Genomic DNA, 16,544 nt, shown 5'->3' with positions numbered 1-16,544 from the left:
TGAGGTTGTAAGTTCAAGCCCCACATTGGATATAGGGATTACTTAAAAATAAAATATTAAACTAAAAAAAAACCAAAAAAAGTTGAAGTCAGTGAAGAACTTCTTGTATAAAGCAAGTGGAAGCAACGGGATTTTCAGGCCTCCTACCCCAAACTCCGTACTTCCTTTTCCCTGGAGAGGAATTCTCCAAGGACCCTGGGGGAGAACAGAGACTCTCTGTGGATTGGGCCATGATAGCAGGAGCAGCTGCCTGCTTGTCTCCAGGGGGTGGTGGCTGACAAGAATGCTAACAAGTCTCCTTCAGCTGAGGTGAGGCTGTGCCCCTGGACCTGGCAACTGAGAAGGGCTTAAACATTAACAAATGTGTTTGGGCCTTCACGGGCCTAGGAACTGATCTTGGCTTTGAGAGCCCATAACTAAGTTCAGCCGGGGAGAGTCTGCTGTAGTTTTCATCACAGCAAATGGTGTCTACAGCAGCGCTATGAATATTCTTGGTCCCTTGGATTTGGAGAGGTCTGCTGTTGAAAACATTTCCCATCCATTTTTCCCACCAAGCCAATACAGTGGTCTTCCCTAGCCCCCTCCCTTTTCCCTTACGCTCCTCTAAAGGTGATCCCAAGAGTCTTAACCCCTTTTTTCCCCCACCTCCAACCAGGAGAAAGTTCTTGATTGGAGGCCACGTGGCTGTGTGAAACAAGCACTGGACCAGGAGTCAGTTCTGGTGTCTGGCTGAACATGGCCACTGCCTGGCTGGCTGAACTTGGATGTGGCTCCCCAAACCTATTATCTACACTTGAAATGAGAAAGTCACCTTCACTCTCTGCCCCGTGAAGTGTTTGTGGGGCTGCAAAGAAATCGGAGATGCCGAGTGCTCAGAGTTTTAGTGGGCCCTGTGCCTGTCCCTCTGTGGCTGCTGAGTCACAGTGGCACACCATTCACCAGAGCCACACGGAAGCGCTCCCCTCCACGTGTAACCCGGGCCCCCACCCACAAGCAGATGTGCTGGTGACCCGGGAGGTGGGGGAGGTGCTCCTAGCCTTGTGCCCGTGACAGGAGCTGGCCCGGCAGCAGCTGCTCTAAGTCTGCTGTCCCGGAAGTGAGTGATGACATCTGAAGCTGAGTGTGGCATTGGCAGGAAAGGACATCACGGGGTTGGGTTGGATGCCAGAAAGCCAGCGTAGGAACAAAGAACCAGAAACTTCTTGTGACGTGAGGCAGGTATCTCTTGCCTTCGTGATTCCAAGCCCAGCTCCAGCTCCGGTGTACCTGGATCCATCGCAGTGAGAGTCACGGCCCTCCCCTCAGACAACACCCAATTTCATATACGCTCTGCCACATGGCACTCTTCACCTGCGTTTTTGAACAGAATTCTGAACACTGATCTTCCCTCTTCCTCAATATCCCTCCCTCTGACAAACTGCCATGTAAAACATTCAGACCAATCATGGCCAGGCCCCTACTCCACTCTGGGGCCCCCACGCCCTTCCCTTGGCTTGGTGGGATTCAGCCAACAGTCAGTGAGCTAACTTCAGGAAGAGCAGCCACAAGGCAAAGGAGATTGCAAGGAGCACATGACCTGGCCAGCCCTGGCGTTAAACAATGGAGGACCCAGCTCTTTGGCAGAGTCAGCCCACCTTCCCCAGGAAACTCCTGTCTGCTTCCTGCCCCTGGACCCCATTCTGACCAAATCCAGACTCTGGAATGGGACATTCTGGGTTCTCTAGCCCCTTGGGCCTAAGGGCCTAAGTCAGCCCCCTGAAAGCCTGCTATGAGTCCCTAACTGGGAGCCTCAGTGGCAACGGTTGGTTGTTGACTCAAGAGAAAGGTCCAGAGTGCTAAGGTAATACTGGAAATCCCAGACTGGTTGTTAAGCTCATTGCAGGCACTGAGTCGAAGCTGGGTCAGAGCCAGCATCTCACAGCTTCCCCTGGGCCGTCTCTGCCAACATATACCAGGCAGGGCTGGGGTGGGTGGAGGAAGCGCCTGACATTTTCCAGTGCTGACAGTCCACGTGTACTAGACTGTGGGTATGAACACAAACTTGGCCTCACAGGCCAGGGTCCTGGAGGTAGTCACCTTTCCCCTCTCCTCCAGCAGGAGTTGTTTGGTGTTCCTCCCTCTAGACCCTCCTGCCTTCCAAGCCCCATATCCTTTAGAGCCTAGACTCTGTGTTGGTGAGAAAGCACTTGGACACTTTCCCACCAGGCACGTGTATGCAGCTCCTGCCCCCTGTATACACACGTCCCAGCACAGGGGAGTCATGCCTCCATGGAAACCACTGTTCCCTGCCGCCTGGCACTTTCCTTCAGCTCCCCCGGGCCTCCCACGTTGGCCTCTCTTACAGCACCTTAACCCCACTCTCTGTCCCCACATGTCGGCCCAGGATCCAGCGTGGGTGGTAAGCCCCTGGCCTGAGCTATGGTGGAGTCCTGAGTCGGGCACAGAGCAGAAGCTCTGAGCTACTTACTCACTTGGGTCTAGAAATAAGGAAATAAGCCACCCGTCATGTTCTTCTTGCCTCCATTAGCTGACTGTTGGTTTAGAAAGCCCCGGAGGGCTCAGGTGCACTCAGCCTCTAGTCCTATCCCAGAGTGGGGACTAATGGACAACTAACTGTGTTCGTGGTATGCTGAGCAGTGCCAGGGCACCTCCCCCATCCCTGAGGTCACACCCTCGCCTCTTGTTCACCACTCCAGACCTCAACTGTCAGATTCCATTCCTGAGGTGAGGGCGATGGGGGTGTCTGGGATGAGAAGAGCCTTGACTTCACGGCTTCAGAGTCTGCTGGATGCATCACAGCTGTGGGCTTTCATGAGCACTGGGAAAAGAGGAGGAAGTGGTATTTGTGGGCTTGTGGAAACCCTGACCCTAAAATTGGCACCTCTGGAGAGGCTAGGCTTGGGGTTGCTCGTGGGAAGTAGGCACCAGAAGGTAGAGCATGAGCCCATCTTGCCATCCAGATCCCCAACCCCATGTGGACTTGTCTCTGGGGGATGTCAAAGGTTCTGCCTCCTGCAGTTTGAGGGGACAAGATCCCATCAAAGCAGGCACAAGAAATGATTCAGTCAACATGCACGTGCAATATGCCAGACACCAGAAATCAAATGCAACAAGGCAACCACGGGCGAGTGCTCTCAGATCTCAGTTGACAAGGCCCAGGGGCACTGGCCTACTACCCTCCTTCATCCCTTTAGTTTCCAGGGCGAGGCACCTGAGGTCTATTGAGAGCCGAGAGGCAATACTGGACACCAACCCTGCTGGGAAATGAGGGAAATGAGAGACACCTAGAGAAAAAGTTTGTCATCAAGTCCAGGTGTGTACAGGGCAAACCAGTGAGGGAGAGGCTGTGGAGGCAGCTCGGAAGGTGACAGAGGAAGGAAGGGGACAGGGGTACAAGCAGGCAGTCCCTCTACTCTCCTTCCTTCCTCTTCGTGCCCCTTCAGAAACCCCAGCAACAGAGCTCCTACTCCCTGAATCACATCCCTGCTCCCTGGCCTCGGACTCCCAGCCAGGAGACTTCACCTGCACAGACATGCTCCGGAGCCTCTGAATGGATGGACGCCAAGTAATAATGGCAATGGCAGCCATTTACTGAGACCTTCCTATTGTGCCAGACACCATGCCTGAGACTTTTTCATATTTCATATATTTAAAATGCAACTTTGAAATATGTGCTGTCATTTTCTTTGATGCTTAGGAAATAGGAAATCAAGAAACTTGTCCTGGGGCCTCAGCTTTCTTGGGAGTAGCTGCTGGCCTCCTTGTTTGCAAACCCAGGAATGCCAACGACTTCACACCAAATTTCTGTGTGTTCTGAGACCTTGCCCTGCTCATTCTGACTTAATGCCTAACACATAGCTCTTCCCCTTCCTTGCCATTTGACAGGCAGTAATGAGAGCATAAACACAGTACCAGTCACTGTATTTTGTTGTTGAGCCTCAGAGCAATTAGGTATCATGCTAGGGCCCCAGAGCTAGTAAAGAACAGAGCTGAGAAAGCAAACTGCAAAGGCTAAGCTCCTTTTTTTTTTTTTAAGATTTTATTTATTTATTTGACAGAGAGAGATCACAAGTAAACAGAGAGGCTCTCAGCGAGAGAGAGGGAAGCAAGCTCCCCACTGAGCAGAGAGCCTGATGCAGGACCCGATCCCAGGACCCTGAGATCATGACCCGACCCGAAGGCAGTGGCTTAACCCACTGAGCCACCCAGGCGCCCCAAAGGCTGAGCTCTTAACCACTATGCAAAAGACTTGCCAGCCTCCCTCTGACCCTCCCTGGGCAGTCTGCCCAGATCCCTCCAGTCCACACACTGCCTCTACCCTCTAAATGCCCCAACACCTCTGGTCTGGGCCACATGCTGACTCCTCAATGCATCCATGTGTCTTGCAGAGTTCTCTGCTGTCCCCTGCCCAGCAAAGCTGATTATTAAGCTGATTACTAAGCTAAGCTATGGTCCCTTCCAACTTCACAACTTTGCCTCTTCTCACTTTCCTCTCTCCAGCACCCTCCCCATCTAAACCTATCCTCTAGGATGGCTCAGAAACTCTTTCACATGTTTACAAAGGATAAAAACACACGGGCGCCTAGTTGGCTCCCTGGGTATAGAGTGTGCGACTCTTGATTTTAGGGTCATGAGTTCGAGCCCCACATTGGGTGTAGATGTTGCTTAAAAATAAAATATTTGGGGGAGGAGGAGTCAAGATGGCGGAGAAGTAGCAGGCTGAGACTACTTCAGCTAGCCGGAGATCAGCTAGATAGCTTATCTAAAGATTGCAAACACCTGCAGATCCATCGGCAGATCGAAGAGAAGAACAGCAATTCTGGAAACAGAAAAACAACCACTTTCTGAAAGGTAGGACTGGCGGAGACGTGAATCCAAAGCAACGGGAAGACAGACCCCGGGGGGAGGGGCCGGCTCCCGGCAAGCAGCGGAGCAACGGCGCACAAAATCAGGACTTTTAAAAGTCTGTTCCGCTGAGGGACATCGCTACAGAGACTAAACCTGGACGAAGCCCACGTGGGGTCAGCGTGGCCTCAGGTCCCGCAGGGTCACAGAAGGATCGGGGGTGTCTGAGTGTCGCAGAGCTTGCGGGTATTGGAACGGGAAAGCCGGCTACAGAGACAGAGCCGACAGTGAGCTCGCAGCTCGGTGTTACCTTGAACCGGTCGCAGGCTCGGTGAGCTGGGAGCATGGCCGGAGGTCAGGCAGACGGGAGTAATTGGGCGCTGTTCTCTGAGGGCACACTGAGGAGTGGGACCCCGGGCTCTCGGCTCCACCAGGAGGCCGCCATTTGTATTCCTGTCCTCCGGAACTCTACGGAAAGCGCTCAGGGAACAAAAGCTCCTGAAAGCAAACCCAAGCGGATTACTCACCCCAGCCCCTGATAAGGGCCGGGCAATTCCGCCTGGGGCAAAGACACTTGAGAATCACTACAACAGGCCCCTCCCCAAGAAGATCAACAAGAAATCCAGCCGAGACCAAGTTCACCTACCAAGGAGTGCGGTTTCAATACCAAGGAGAGCAGCAGAATTCCAGAGGAGGAGAAAGCAAAGCACGGAACTCATGGCTTTCTCCCTGTGATTTTTTTTAGTCTTGCAGTTAATTTAATTTTTTTCTTTTTCATTTTTTGTTTTTTTTTTCTCGCCTTGTGGTAAAATTTTTTTTAACTTTTACCCTTTTCTTTTTTAACGTTTTTTAACTAGTTTATCTAATATATATTTTTTCTTTTTTATATTTTTCTTTATTTGTTTTCTTTTTTTTAATTCTTTTCTTTACTTTTCTTCTTTTTTCTTTCTTCCTTTTTAAACTTCTTTTTATCCCCTTTCTCCCCCCTCACGATTTGGGATCTCTTCTGATTTGGTTAAAGCATATTTTCCTGGGGTTGTTGCCACCCTTTTAGTATTTTACTTGCTCCTTCATATACTCGTATCTGGACAAAATGACAAGACGGAAAAATTCACCACAAAAAAAAGAACAAAAGGCAGTACCGAAGGCTAGGGACCTAATCAATACAGACATTGGTAATATGTCAGATCTAGAGTTCAGAATGACAATTCTCAAGGTTCTAGCCGGGCTCGAAAAAGGCATGGAAGATATTAGAGAAACCCTCTCGAGAGATATAAAAGCCCTTTCTGGAGAAATAAAAGAACTAAAATCTAACCAAGTTGAAATTAAAAAATCTATTAATGAGGTGCAATAAAAATGGAGGCTCTCACTGCTAGGATAAATGAGGCAGAAGAAAGAATTAGTGATATAGAAGACCAAATGACAGAGAATAAAGAAGCTAAGCAAAAGAGGGATAAACAGCTACTGGACCACAAGGGGAGAATTCGAGAGATAAGTGACACCATAAGATGAAACAACATTAGAATAATTGGGATTCCAGAAGAAGAGAGAATTATTGGGGAGAATTTCCCCAATATGGCAAAGGGAACGAGCATCAAAATTCAGGAGGTTCAGAGAACACCCCTCAAAATCAATAAGAATAGGCCCACACCCCGTCACCTAATAGTAAAATTTACAAGTCTCAGTGACAAAGAGAAAATCCTGAAAGCAGCCCTGGAAAAGAAGTCTGTAACATACAATGGTAAAAATATTAGATTGGCAGCTGACTTATCCACAGAGACCTGGCAGGCCAGAAAGAGCTGGCATGATATTTTCAAAGCATTAAACGAGAAAAACATGCAGCCAAGAATACTATATCCAGCTAGGCTATCATTGAAAATAGAAGGAGAGATTAAAAGCTTCCAGGACAAACAAAAACTGAAAGAATTTGCAAACACCAAACCAGCTCTACAGGAAATATTGAAAGGGGTCCTCTAAGCAAAGAGAGAGCCTACAAGTGGTAGATCAGAAAGGAACAGAGACCATATACAGTAACAGTCACCTTACAGGCAATACAATGGCACTAAATTCATATCTCTCAATAGTTACCCTGAATGTTAATGGGCTAAATGCCCCTGTCAAAAGACACAGGGTATCAGAATGGATAAAAAAACAAAACCCATCTATATGTTGCCTCCAAGAAACTCATTTTAAGCCCGAAGACACCTCCAGATTTAAAGTGAGGGGGTGGAAAAGAATTTACTATGCTAATGGACATCAGAAGAAAGCAGGAGTGGCAATCCTTATATCAGATCAATTAGATTTTAAGCCAAAGACTATAATAAGAGATGAGGAAGGACACTATATCATACTCAAAGGGTCTGTCCAACAAGAAGATCTAACAATTTTAAATATCTATGCCCCCAACATGGGAGCAGCCAACTATATAAACCAATTAATAACAAAATCAAAGAAACACATCAACAATAATACAATAATAGTAGGGGAATTTAACACTCCCCTCACTAAAATGGACAGGTCATCCAAGCAAAAGATCAGCAAGGAAATAAAGGCCTTAAACGACACACTGGACCAGATGGACATCACAGATATATTCAGAACATGTCATCCCAAAGCAACAGAATACACATTCTTCTCTAGTGCACATGGAACATTCTCCAGAATAGATCACATCCTCGGTCCTAAATCAGGACTCTATTGGTATCAAAAGATTGGGATCATTCCCTGCATATTTTCAGACCACAATGCTCTAAAGCTAGAACTCAACCACAAGGAAGTTTGAAATGAACCCAAACACATGGAGACTAAACAGCATCCTTCTAAAGAATGAATGGGTCAACCAGGAAATTAAAGAAGAATTGAAAAAAATCATGGAAACAAATGACAATGAAAATACAACGGTTCAAAATCTGTGGGACACAACAAAGGCAGTCCTGAGAGGAAAATATATAGCGGTACAAGCCTTTCTCAAGAAACAAGAAAGGTCTCAGGTACACAACCTAACCCTACACCTAAAGGAGCTAGAGAAAGAACAAGAAAGAAACCCTAAGCCCAGCAGGAGAAGAGAAATCATAAAGATCAGAGCAGAAATCAATGAAATAGAAACCAAAAAAACAATAGAACAAATCAACGAAACTAGGAGCTGGTTCTTTAAAAGAATTAATAAAATTGATAAACCCCTGGCCTGACTTATCAAAAAGAAAAGATAAAGGACCCAAATAAATAAAATCATGAATGAAAGAGGAGAGATCACAACTAACACCAAAGAAATACAAACTATTATAAGAACATACTATGAGCAACTCTACGCCAACAAATTTGACAATCTGGAAGAAATGGATGCATTCCTAGAAACATATAAACTACCACAACTGAACCAGGAAGAAATAGAAAGCCTGAACAGACCCATAACCAGTAAGGAGATTGAAACAGTCATTAAAAATCTCCAAACAAACAAAAGCCCAGGGCCAGACGGCTTCCCGGGGGAATTCTACCAAACATTTAAAGAAGAACTAATTCCTATTCTCCTAAAACTGTTCCAAAAAATAGAAATGGAAGGAAAACTTCCAAACTCATTTTACGAGGCCAGCATCACCTTGATCCCAAAACCAGACAAGGACCCCATCAAAAAAGAGAGCTATAGACCAATATCCTTGATGAACACAGATGCGAAAATTCTCACCAAAATACTAGCCAATAGGATTCAACAGTACATTAAAAGGATTATTCACCACGACCACGTGGGATTTATTCCAGGGCTGCAAGGTTGGTTCAACATCCGCAAATCAGTCAATGTGATACAACACATCAATAAAAGAAAGAACAAGAACCATATGATACTCTCAATAGATGCTGAAAAAGCATTTGACAAAGTACAGCATCCCTTCCTGATCAAAACTCTTCAAAGTGTAGGGATAGAGGGCACATACCTCAATATCATCAAAGCCATCTATGAAAAACCCACCGCAAATACCATTCTTTTTTTTTTTTAAGATTTTTATTTATTTATTTGACAGAGATCACAAGTAGGCATAGAGGCAGGCAGAGAGAGAGAGGAGGAAGCTCCCTGCTGAGCAGAGAGTCCAATGCGGGGCTTGATCCCAGGACCCTGAGATCATGACCTGAGCCAAAGGCAGAGGCTTAACCCACTTAGCCACCCAGGCACCCCCAAATACCATTCTCAATGGAGAAAAACTGAAAGCTTTTCCGCTAAGGTCAGGAACACGGCAGGGATGTCCATTATCACCACTGCTATTCAACATAGTACTAGAGGTCCTAGCCTCAGCAATCAGACAACAAAAGGAAATTAAAGGCATCCAAATCGGCAAAGAAGAAGTCAAATTATCACTCTTCGCAGATGATATGATACTATATGTGGAAAACCCAAAAGACTCCACTCCAAAACTGCTAGAACTTGTACAGGAATTCAGTAAAGTGTCAGGATATAAAATCAATGCACAGAAATCAGTTGCATTTCTCTACACCAACAACAAGACAGAAGAAAGAGAAATTAAGGAGTCAATCCCATTTACAAGTGCACCCAAAACCATAAGATACCTAGGAATAAACCTAACCAAAGAGGCACAGAATCTATACTCAGAAAACTATAAAGTACTCATGAAAGAAATTGAGGAAGACACAAAGAAATGGGAAAATGTTCCATGCTCCTGAATTGGAAGAATAAATATTGTGAAAATGTCTATGCTACCTAAAGCAATCTACACATTTAATGCAATTCCTATCAAAGTACCATCCATCTTTTTCAAAGAAATGGAACAAATAATTCCTAAATTTATATGGAACCAGAAAAGACCTCTAATAGCCAAAGGGATATTGAAAAAGAAAGCCAACGTTGGTGGCATCACAATTCCGGACTTCAAGCTCTATTACAAAGCTGTCATCATCAAGACAGCATGGTACTGGCACAAAAACAGACACATAGATCAATGGAACAGAATAGAGAGCCCAGAAATAGACCCTCAACTCTATGGTCAACTAATCTTCGACAAAGCGGGAAAGAATGTCCAATGGAAAAAAGAAAGCCTCTTCAATAAATGGTGCTGGGAAAATTGGACAGCCACATGCAGAAAAATGAAATTGGACCATTTCCTTACACCACACATAAAAATAGACTCAAAATGGATGAAGGACCTCAATGTACAAAAGGAATCCATCAAAATCCTTGAGGAGAACACAGGCAGCAACCTCTTCGACCTCAGCCACAGCAACATCTTCCTAGGAACATCGCCAAAGGCAAGGGAAGCAAGGGCAAAAATGAACGATTGGGATTTCATCAAGATCAAAAGCTTTTGCACAGCAAAGGAAACAGTTAACAAAATCAAAAGACAACTGACAGAATGGGAGAAGATATTTGCAAACGACATATCAGATAAAGGACTAGTGTCCAAAATCTATAAAGAACTTAGCAAACTCAACACCCAAAGAACAAATAATCCAATCAAGAAATGGGCAGAGGACATGAACAGACATTTCTGCAAAGAAGACATCCAGATGGCCAACAGACACATGAAAAAGTGCTCCATATCACTCAACATCAGGGAACTACAAATCAAAACCACAATGAGATATCACCTCACACCAGTCAGAATGGCTAAAAGCAACAAGTCAGGAAATGACAGATGCTGGTGAGGATGCGGAGAAAGGGGAACCCTCCTCCACTGTTGGTGGGAATGCAAGCTGGTGCAGCCACTCTGGAAAACAGCATGGAGGTTCCTCAAAATATTGAAAATAGAACTGCCCTATGACCCAGCAATTGCACTATTGGGTATTTACCCTAAAGATACAAATGTAGTGATCCAAAGGGGCACGTGCACCCAAATGTTTTTAGCAGCAATGTCCACAATAGCCAAACTATGGAAAGAACCTAGATGTCCATCAACAGATGAATGGATCAAAAAGATGTGGTATATATACACAATGGAATACTATGCAGCCATCAAAAGAAATGAAATCTTGCCATTTGCGACAACATGGATGGAACTAGAGTGTATCATGCTTAGCGAAATAAGTCAAGCAGAGAAAGACAACTATCATATGATCTCCCTGATATGAGGAAGTGGTGATGCAACATGGGGGCTTAAGTGGGTAGAAGAAGAATCAATGAAACAAGATGGAATTGGGAGGGAGACAAACCATAAGTGACTCTTAATCTCATAAAACAAACTGAGGGTTGCTGGGGGGAGGGGGGTTGGGAGAAGGGGGTGGGATTATGGACATTGGGGAGGGTTTGTGCTTTGGTGAGTGCTGTGAAGTGTGTAAACCTGTACCCCTGGGGATAAAAATATATGTTTATAAAAAATAAAAAATTAAAAAAAATATATTTGGGGCACCTGGGTGGCTCAGTTGGTTGAGAAGCTAACTCTTGGTTTTAGTTCAGGTCATGAATCTCAGGCTTGTGAGATTGAGCCCCGAGTTGGCCCCACACTCAGTGGAGAATCTACTTAAGTATTCTCCCTCTCCCTCTCCCTCTGCCCCTCGCCTGAATTAGCTTGCTGACTCGTTCATGCTCTCTCTCTTACAAATGAATAAATTAATCTTTTAAAAAATAACAAAAAAATAAGGGGCACCTGGGTGGGCTCAGTGGGTTAAGCTTCTGCCTTTGGTTCAGGTCATGATCTCAAGGTCCTGGGATCAAGCCCCTCTTCAGGCTCCCTGCTGAGCTAGACTTATTTCGCTAAGCATGCTGAGCAGGGAGCTTGCTTCCCCCCCACCCGTCGCCTGCCTCTTTGCCTACTTGTGATCTCGGTCTGTCAAATAAATAAATAAAATCTTTAAAAATAAATAAATAAAACCTTTAAAACAAAAAAACGGGCACTTGGATGGCTCAGTCTGTTAAGTGTCTGCCTTCGGCTCAGGTCATGATCTCGGGGTCCTGGGGTCAAGTCCTAAATCTGGCTCTGGCTCAGCTGGAAATCTGCTTCTCCCTCTCCCTCAGCCCCTCCCCTCTGCTTGTGTGCTGTTTCTCTCTCACTGGCTCGTACTTTCTCAAATAAATAAAATCTTCTTAAAAAAAAAAAAAAGAATAAAAACAGGGCGCCTGGGGGGCTCTGTCTGTTGGGCGTCTGCCTTCAGCTTGGGTCATGGTCCCAAGGTCCTGGCATTGAGCCCCAAGCAAGGCTCCCTGCTCCATCAGTAGTCTGCTTCTCCCTCTCCCTCTGCCTGCTGCTCCCTGTTTGTTCTCTCTCTGTGTCAAATAAATAGAAAAAAAATCTTTAAAAAAAAAGAATAAAAAAATATGAATAGTGAAAACAATCTTGAGAAAGAAGCATGGAGGATTGCCTTAACTATAGTATGACCTAATGCGAAGCCATAATAGTAAAAACCATGGAGTGTGGCTAGAAGGACCAGAAGACTGATGGCATCCCAAAAGGAGCACTCAGAGGGACCATGGAAACTTGGGTTGTGAATAAGGAGGCCCCCTGAATTAATAGGAAACATGAAATGTTTTGCGAAGGGTGTTTGAAAAGAAAATTGACTTACAATATAGAGAAAATGAAAACAGTCTCCTGTGTAACACTACATATAAATATAAATTGGGATGAATCAAAGACATAAAACTGCAAATTTATAAGCTAGAAAAAAATGTAGAAGAAATCTTTGACCTATAGAGAAAGGACTTCTTTTTTTCCCACAGTTTTATTGAGATATAATTGTGGTGCCACAATATAACATTGTGGCGGTTTCACACTTGAAGTATGTGAATATATTCACATATGCATATATTGTGCAATGATCACTACACTAAATTTAGTTAACATCCATCACCTCACATAGTTACAACTTTTTTTTTTAAAGATTTTATTTGTTATTCATTTGACAGAGATCACAAGTAGTCAGAGAGGCAGGCAGAGAGAGAAGGGAAACAGGCTCCCTGCTGAGCAAAGAGCCCAACATGGAGCTTGATCCCAGGATCCTGGGATCATAACCCGAGCTGAAGGCAGAGGCTTTAACCCACTGAGCACCCAGGCACCCCCATAGTTACAACTTTTTAAAAAGATTTTATTTATTTATTTGAGAGACAGAGCAAGCATGAGAGGGGGAGGGTCAGAGGGAGAATCAGACTCCCCGCTGAGCATGGAGCCCAATGCGGGACTCAGTCCCAGGACTCCAGGATCATGACCTGAGCCGAAGGCAGACACTTCAGCGACTGAGCCACCTAGGCACCCAGTTACAATTTTTTTGTTATGATGAGGACTAGATTTATTCCCCTAGCAACTTCAAAATATACAATACAATGTTCTTAGCTCAAGTCCTCATGCTGTACCTGACATCCCCAGAACTTATTTATCTTGTAACTAGAAGTTGTACCTTTTGATATTCTTTGCCCACTTGACCCAACACTGACCCCCTGCCCCTGGAGGCCACCATCTGCTCTGTTTCTGTGAATTCAGCTTTGGAGTTTTTTAAGATTCCACTTGTGAGATCATATGGTATTTCTTTTTCTCTGTCTGACTTATCTCACTTAGCATAATATCCTCCAGGTCCATCCACGTTGTTGGAAACAGTAACATTTTCTTCTTTTTTATGGCTAATAGTTGTGTGTGTGTGTGTGTGTGTGTGTGTGTGTGTGTGTGTGTGTGTGTGAGAGACATTTTCTTAATCCATTCATATGCCCATGGATGCTTCAGAGTTTTCATGTCCTGGCTATCGCATATGATGCTGCAGTGAACCAGGGGTGCAGATATCTCTTTGTGATAGTGATTTCATTTCCTTCAAATAAATACCCAGAATTGGGATTGCTGGATCATACGATAGCTCTATTTTTAATTTTTTCGAGGAACCTCCATACTGTTCCATATTCCCAGCAACAGTGCGCAAGGGTTCCCTTTTTCCACGTTCTCAACAACATTTATCTCTTGTTTTTTTGATGATAGCCATTCTAACAGGTGGGAGGTGATATTTCACCGTAGTTTTTATTTGTATTTCCCTGATGATTGGCAATGTTGAGCACCTTTTAATCTATCTCTTGGCCATTTGCATAACTTCTTTGGGAAAATGGCTAATAACTTCCTCTGCCTATTTTTAAATTGTATTCTTTGGGACGCCTGGGTGGCTCAGTCAGTTAAGTGGCTGCCTTCTGCTCAGGTCATGATCCCAGTGTCCTAAGATCGAGTCCCACATCAGGCTCCTTGCTAGGCAGGGAGCCTGCTTCTCCCTCTGCCTTTGCCTGCCACTCTGCCTGTCTGTGCACTCCCTCTCTCTCTCTGACAAATAAATAAAATCCTTTTAAAAAATGTATTCTTTATAGGTTTGTTTTTGTTTATTTGTTTGCTTTGCTATTGAGTTGTATGAATTCTTTATATATTTGGATATTAACCCCTTATCAGATATATGATTTGCAAATATTTTCTCTCATTCTGTAGGTTGCCTTTTCATTGTGTTGATGATTTCCTTTGCTGCGCAGAAGCTTTTCAGTTCGATGTAGTCCCAGTTGCATATTTTTTGCTTTTGTTGCCTTTGTTTTTGGTGTCAGACACAGAAAGCCATTGCCAGGATCAATGTGAAGGAGCTTATTCTCTATGTTTTCTTCCAATAATTTTATGGTTTCAAGTCTTACCTTCAAGTCTTTAATCCATTTTGAGTTGATTTTTGTGCATGGGGAAGGGAGAGGTCCATTTTAATTCTCTTGTACGTGGAAATCCAGTTTTCCTTATATTTTTTATTCCCTACACTTTTTAAAAAAAGATTTTATTTATTTATTGAGAGAGAGAGAGAAAACATGAGCAGGGGGGTGGCAGAGGGAGAAGCAGACTCCCCATTGAGCAGGGAGCCTGATGCCAGACTTGAAGCCAGGACCCTGAGATCACTATCTGAACTAAAGGCAGACGCTCAACTGACTGAACCACCCAGGTGCTCTTTTTCCCCACACTTCTTAATTATCTTTTCCACATTGAGTATTTTTAGGTCCTTTGTTGAAAATTAGTTGATCATTTATGTGTGTATTTATTTCTGGGCTCACTATTCTGTTCCAGTGATGTATGTATCTGTATTTATACAAATACCATACTGTTTTGATTATTGTAGCTTTGTAATATAGTTTGAAATCATTACACATGATGCCTCCAGCCTTGTTCTTCTTTCTCAAGATTGCTTTGGCTAAATTGGGTCTTTTGTAGTTCCATACAGATTTTAGAATTGTTTTTTCTATTTCTATGAAAAATGCCATTGGAATTTTGATAGAGATTGCATTGAATTTGTAGATTGCTTTTGGGTAGTACGGCCATTTTTACAATACTAATTTTTCTAATCCATGACCATAGACTATCTTTTCATTTATTTGTGCCTTCTTCAATGTTCTGTAGTTTCCAGTATATCAATCTTCTACCTCCTTGGTTAAATTTATTCCTAGGTGTTTTATCCCATGTTTTTACATTCTCAAAATGTAAAAGACAAAACTACAAATTTATAAAATAGAAAAAATATAGGAGACTGTCTTTGTGACCTGTGGAGAAAAGGATTTCTTAAATTATACTTCAAGAGCACAGATTATAAGGGAACAAATGGATGAATTTGAGAAGTGCAGTTAGTGCAGGATACTATAGACAAAGTTAACAGGCCAAGATCAGATTGGAAGAAAATATTTATAATGTCTAAGACCAATAAAGGTCTGAGAGCCCCTGGGTTGCTCAGTGATTTGGGCATCTGCCTTTGATCCCAGGGTCCTGAGATCAAGCCCCATGTCGGGCTCTCTGCTCTGCAGGGAGCCTTCTCCCTCCCTCTCTCTGCCTGCTGCTCCCCTGCTTGTGCTCTCTCTGTCTCAAATAAAATATTTTTTAAACTATTTTTTTAAAGATTTTATTTATTTATTTAACAGGGAGAGAGAGAGCACAAGCAGGCAGAGCAGTAGGCAGAGGGAGAAGCAGGCTCCCTGCAGAGCAGAGAGCCAGACACGGGATTGATCCCAGGACCCTGGGATCATGACCTGACCCGAAGGCAGATGTCCAACCAACTGAGCCACACAGGTGTCCCTCAAATAAACAAAACCTTTTTTAAAAAATAAAAATAATAAAACCAGTAAAGGTCTAGAATATCTGAGGAACTCCTGCAAACTAATAAGAAGAGGACAGGAACCACAATGGCTACATGGGCTAAGGAGCTAACCAGGTAAATGACCAAGGAGTGTGGCAGAGACAGTGGTGTCTGTTCCCATGCCCCCATTGCCTCTCCTCTTCCTGGGCCCACAGCTATGCTTCCTGGCTTCGGCCTCTGTAGCTCTGTTGAGATCATGACAGACACTCCCACAGGGGACGTGAGGGGAAAGGCCATGTGGCCTCCGCTCTGAGTCCATTAGCAGTGAGCTCTGCACACTGGGCTTCTGCATCTACACAGCGAAGCACAGACCCTCGCTGGAAAGCTGCTTGGCTCCCAGCATCACCTCTGAGGAGAGTCTCCAAGGAGAGCCACCTGACCCCTGTCAGACTGAGCATGAAATACACCTTTGTGATCTTAAGCTCTTGAGGTCTCCTGCACACTGTGGCTGTCATGGAGAAGTCCTCACCCTAGAACTCGCTGCTCCTTAGCTGTGGGGACAGCCATTAGCTCACAACCTCCAGCTGCATGGCCTTTAGATGCTGCCACGGAGGCCAGGAGCTTCCTAAGCAGGAATGAATATGGTGGGACAGGGGGTTCTATCCATTTCTCCTCTAACAGGCATCCTTTGATCTGGATGGTAGCTACTG

The sequence above is a fragment of the Mustela nivalis genome (assembly GCF_964662115.1).
Source record: "Mustela nivalis genome assembly, chromosome: 7".
Lineage (NCBI taxonomy): Eukaryota > Metazoa > Chordata > Mammalia > Carnivora > Mustelidae > Mustela > Mustela nivalis.
This window is presented reverse-complemented; position numbering follows the sequence as displayed.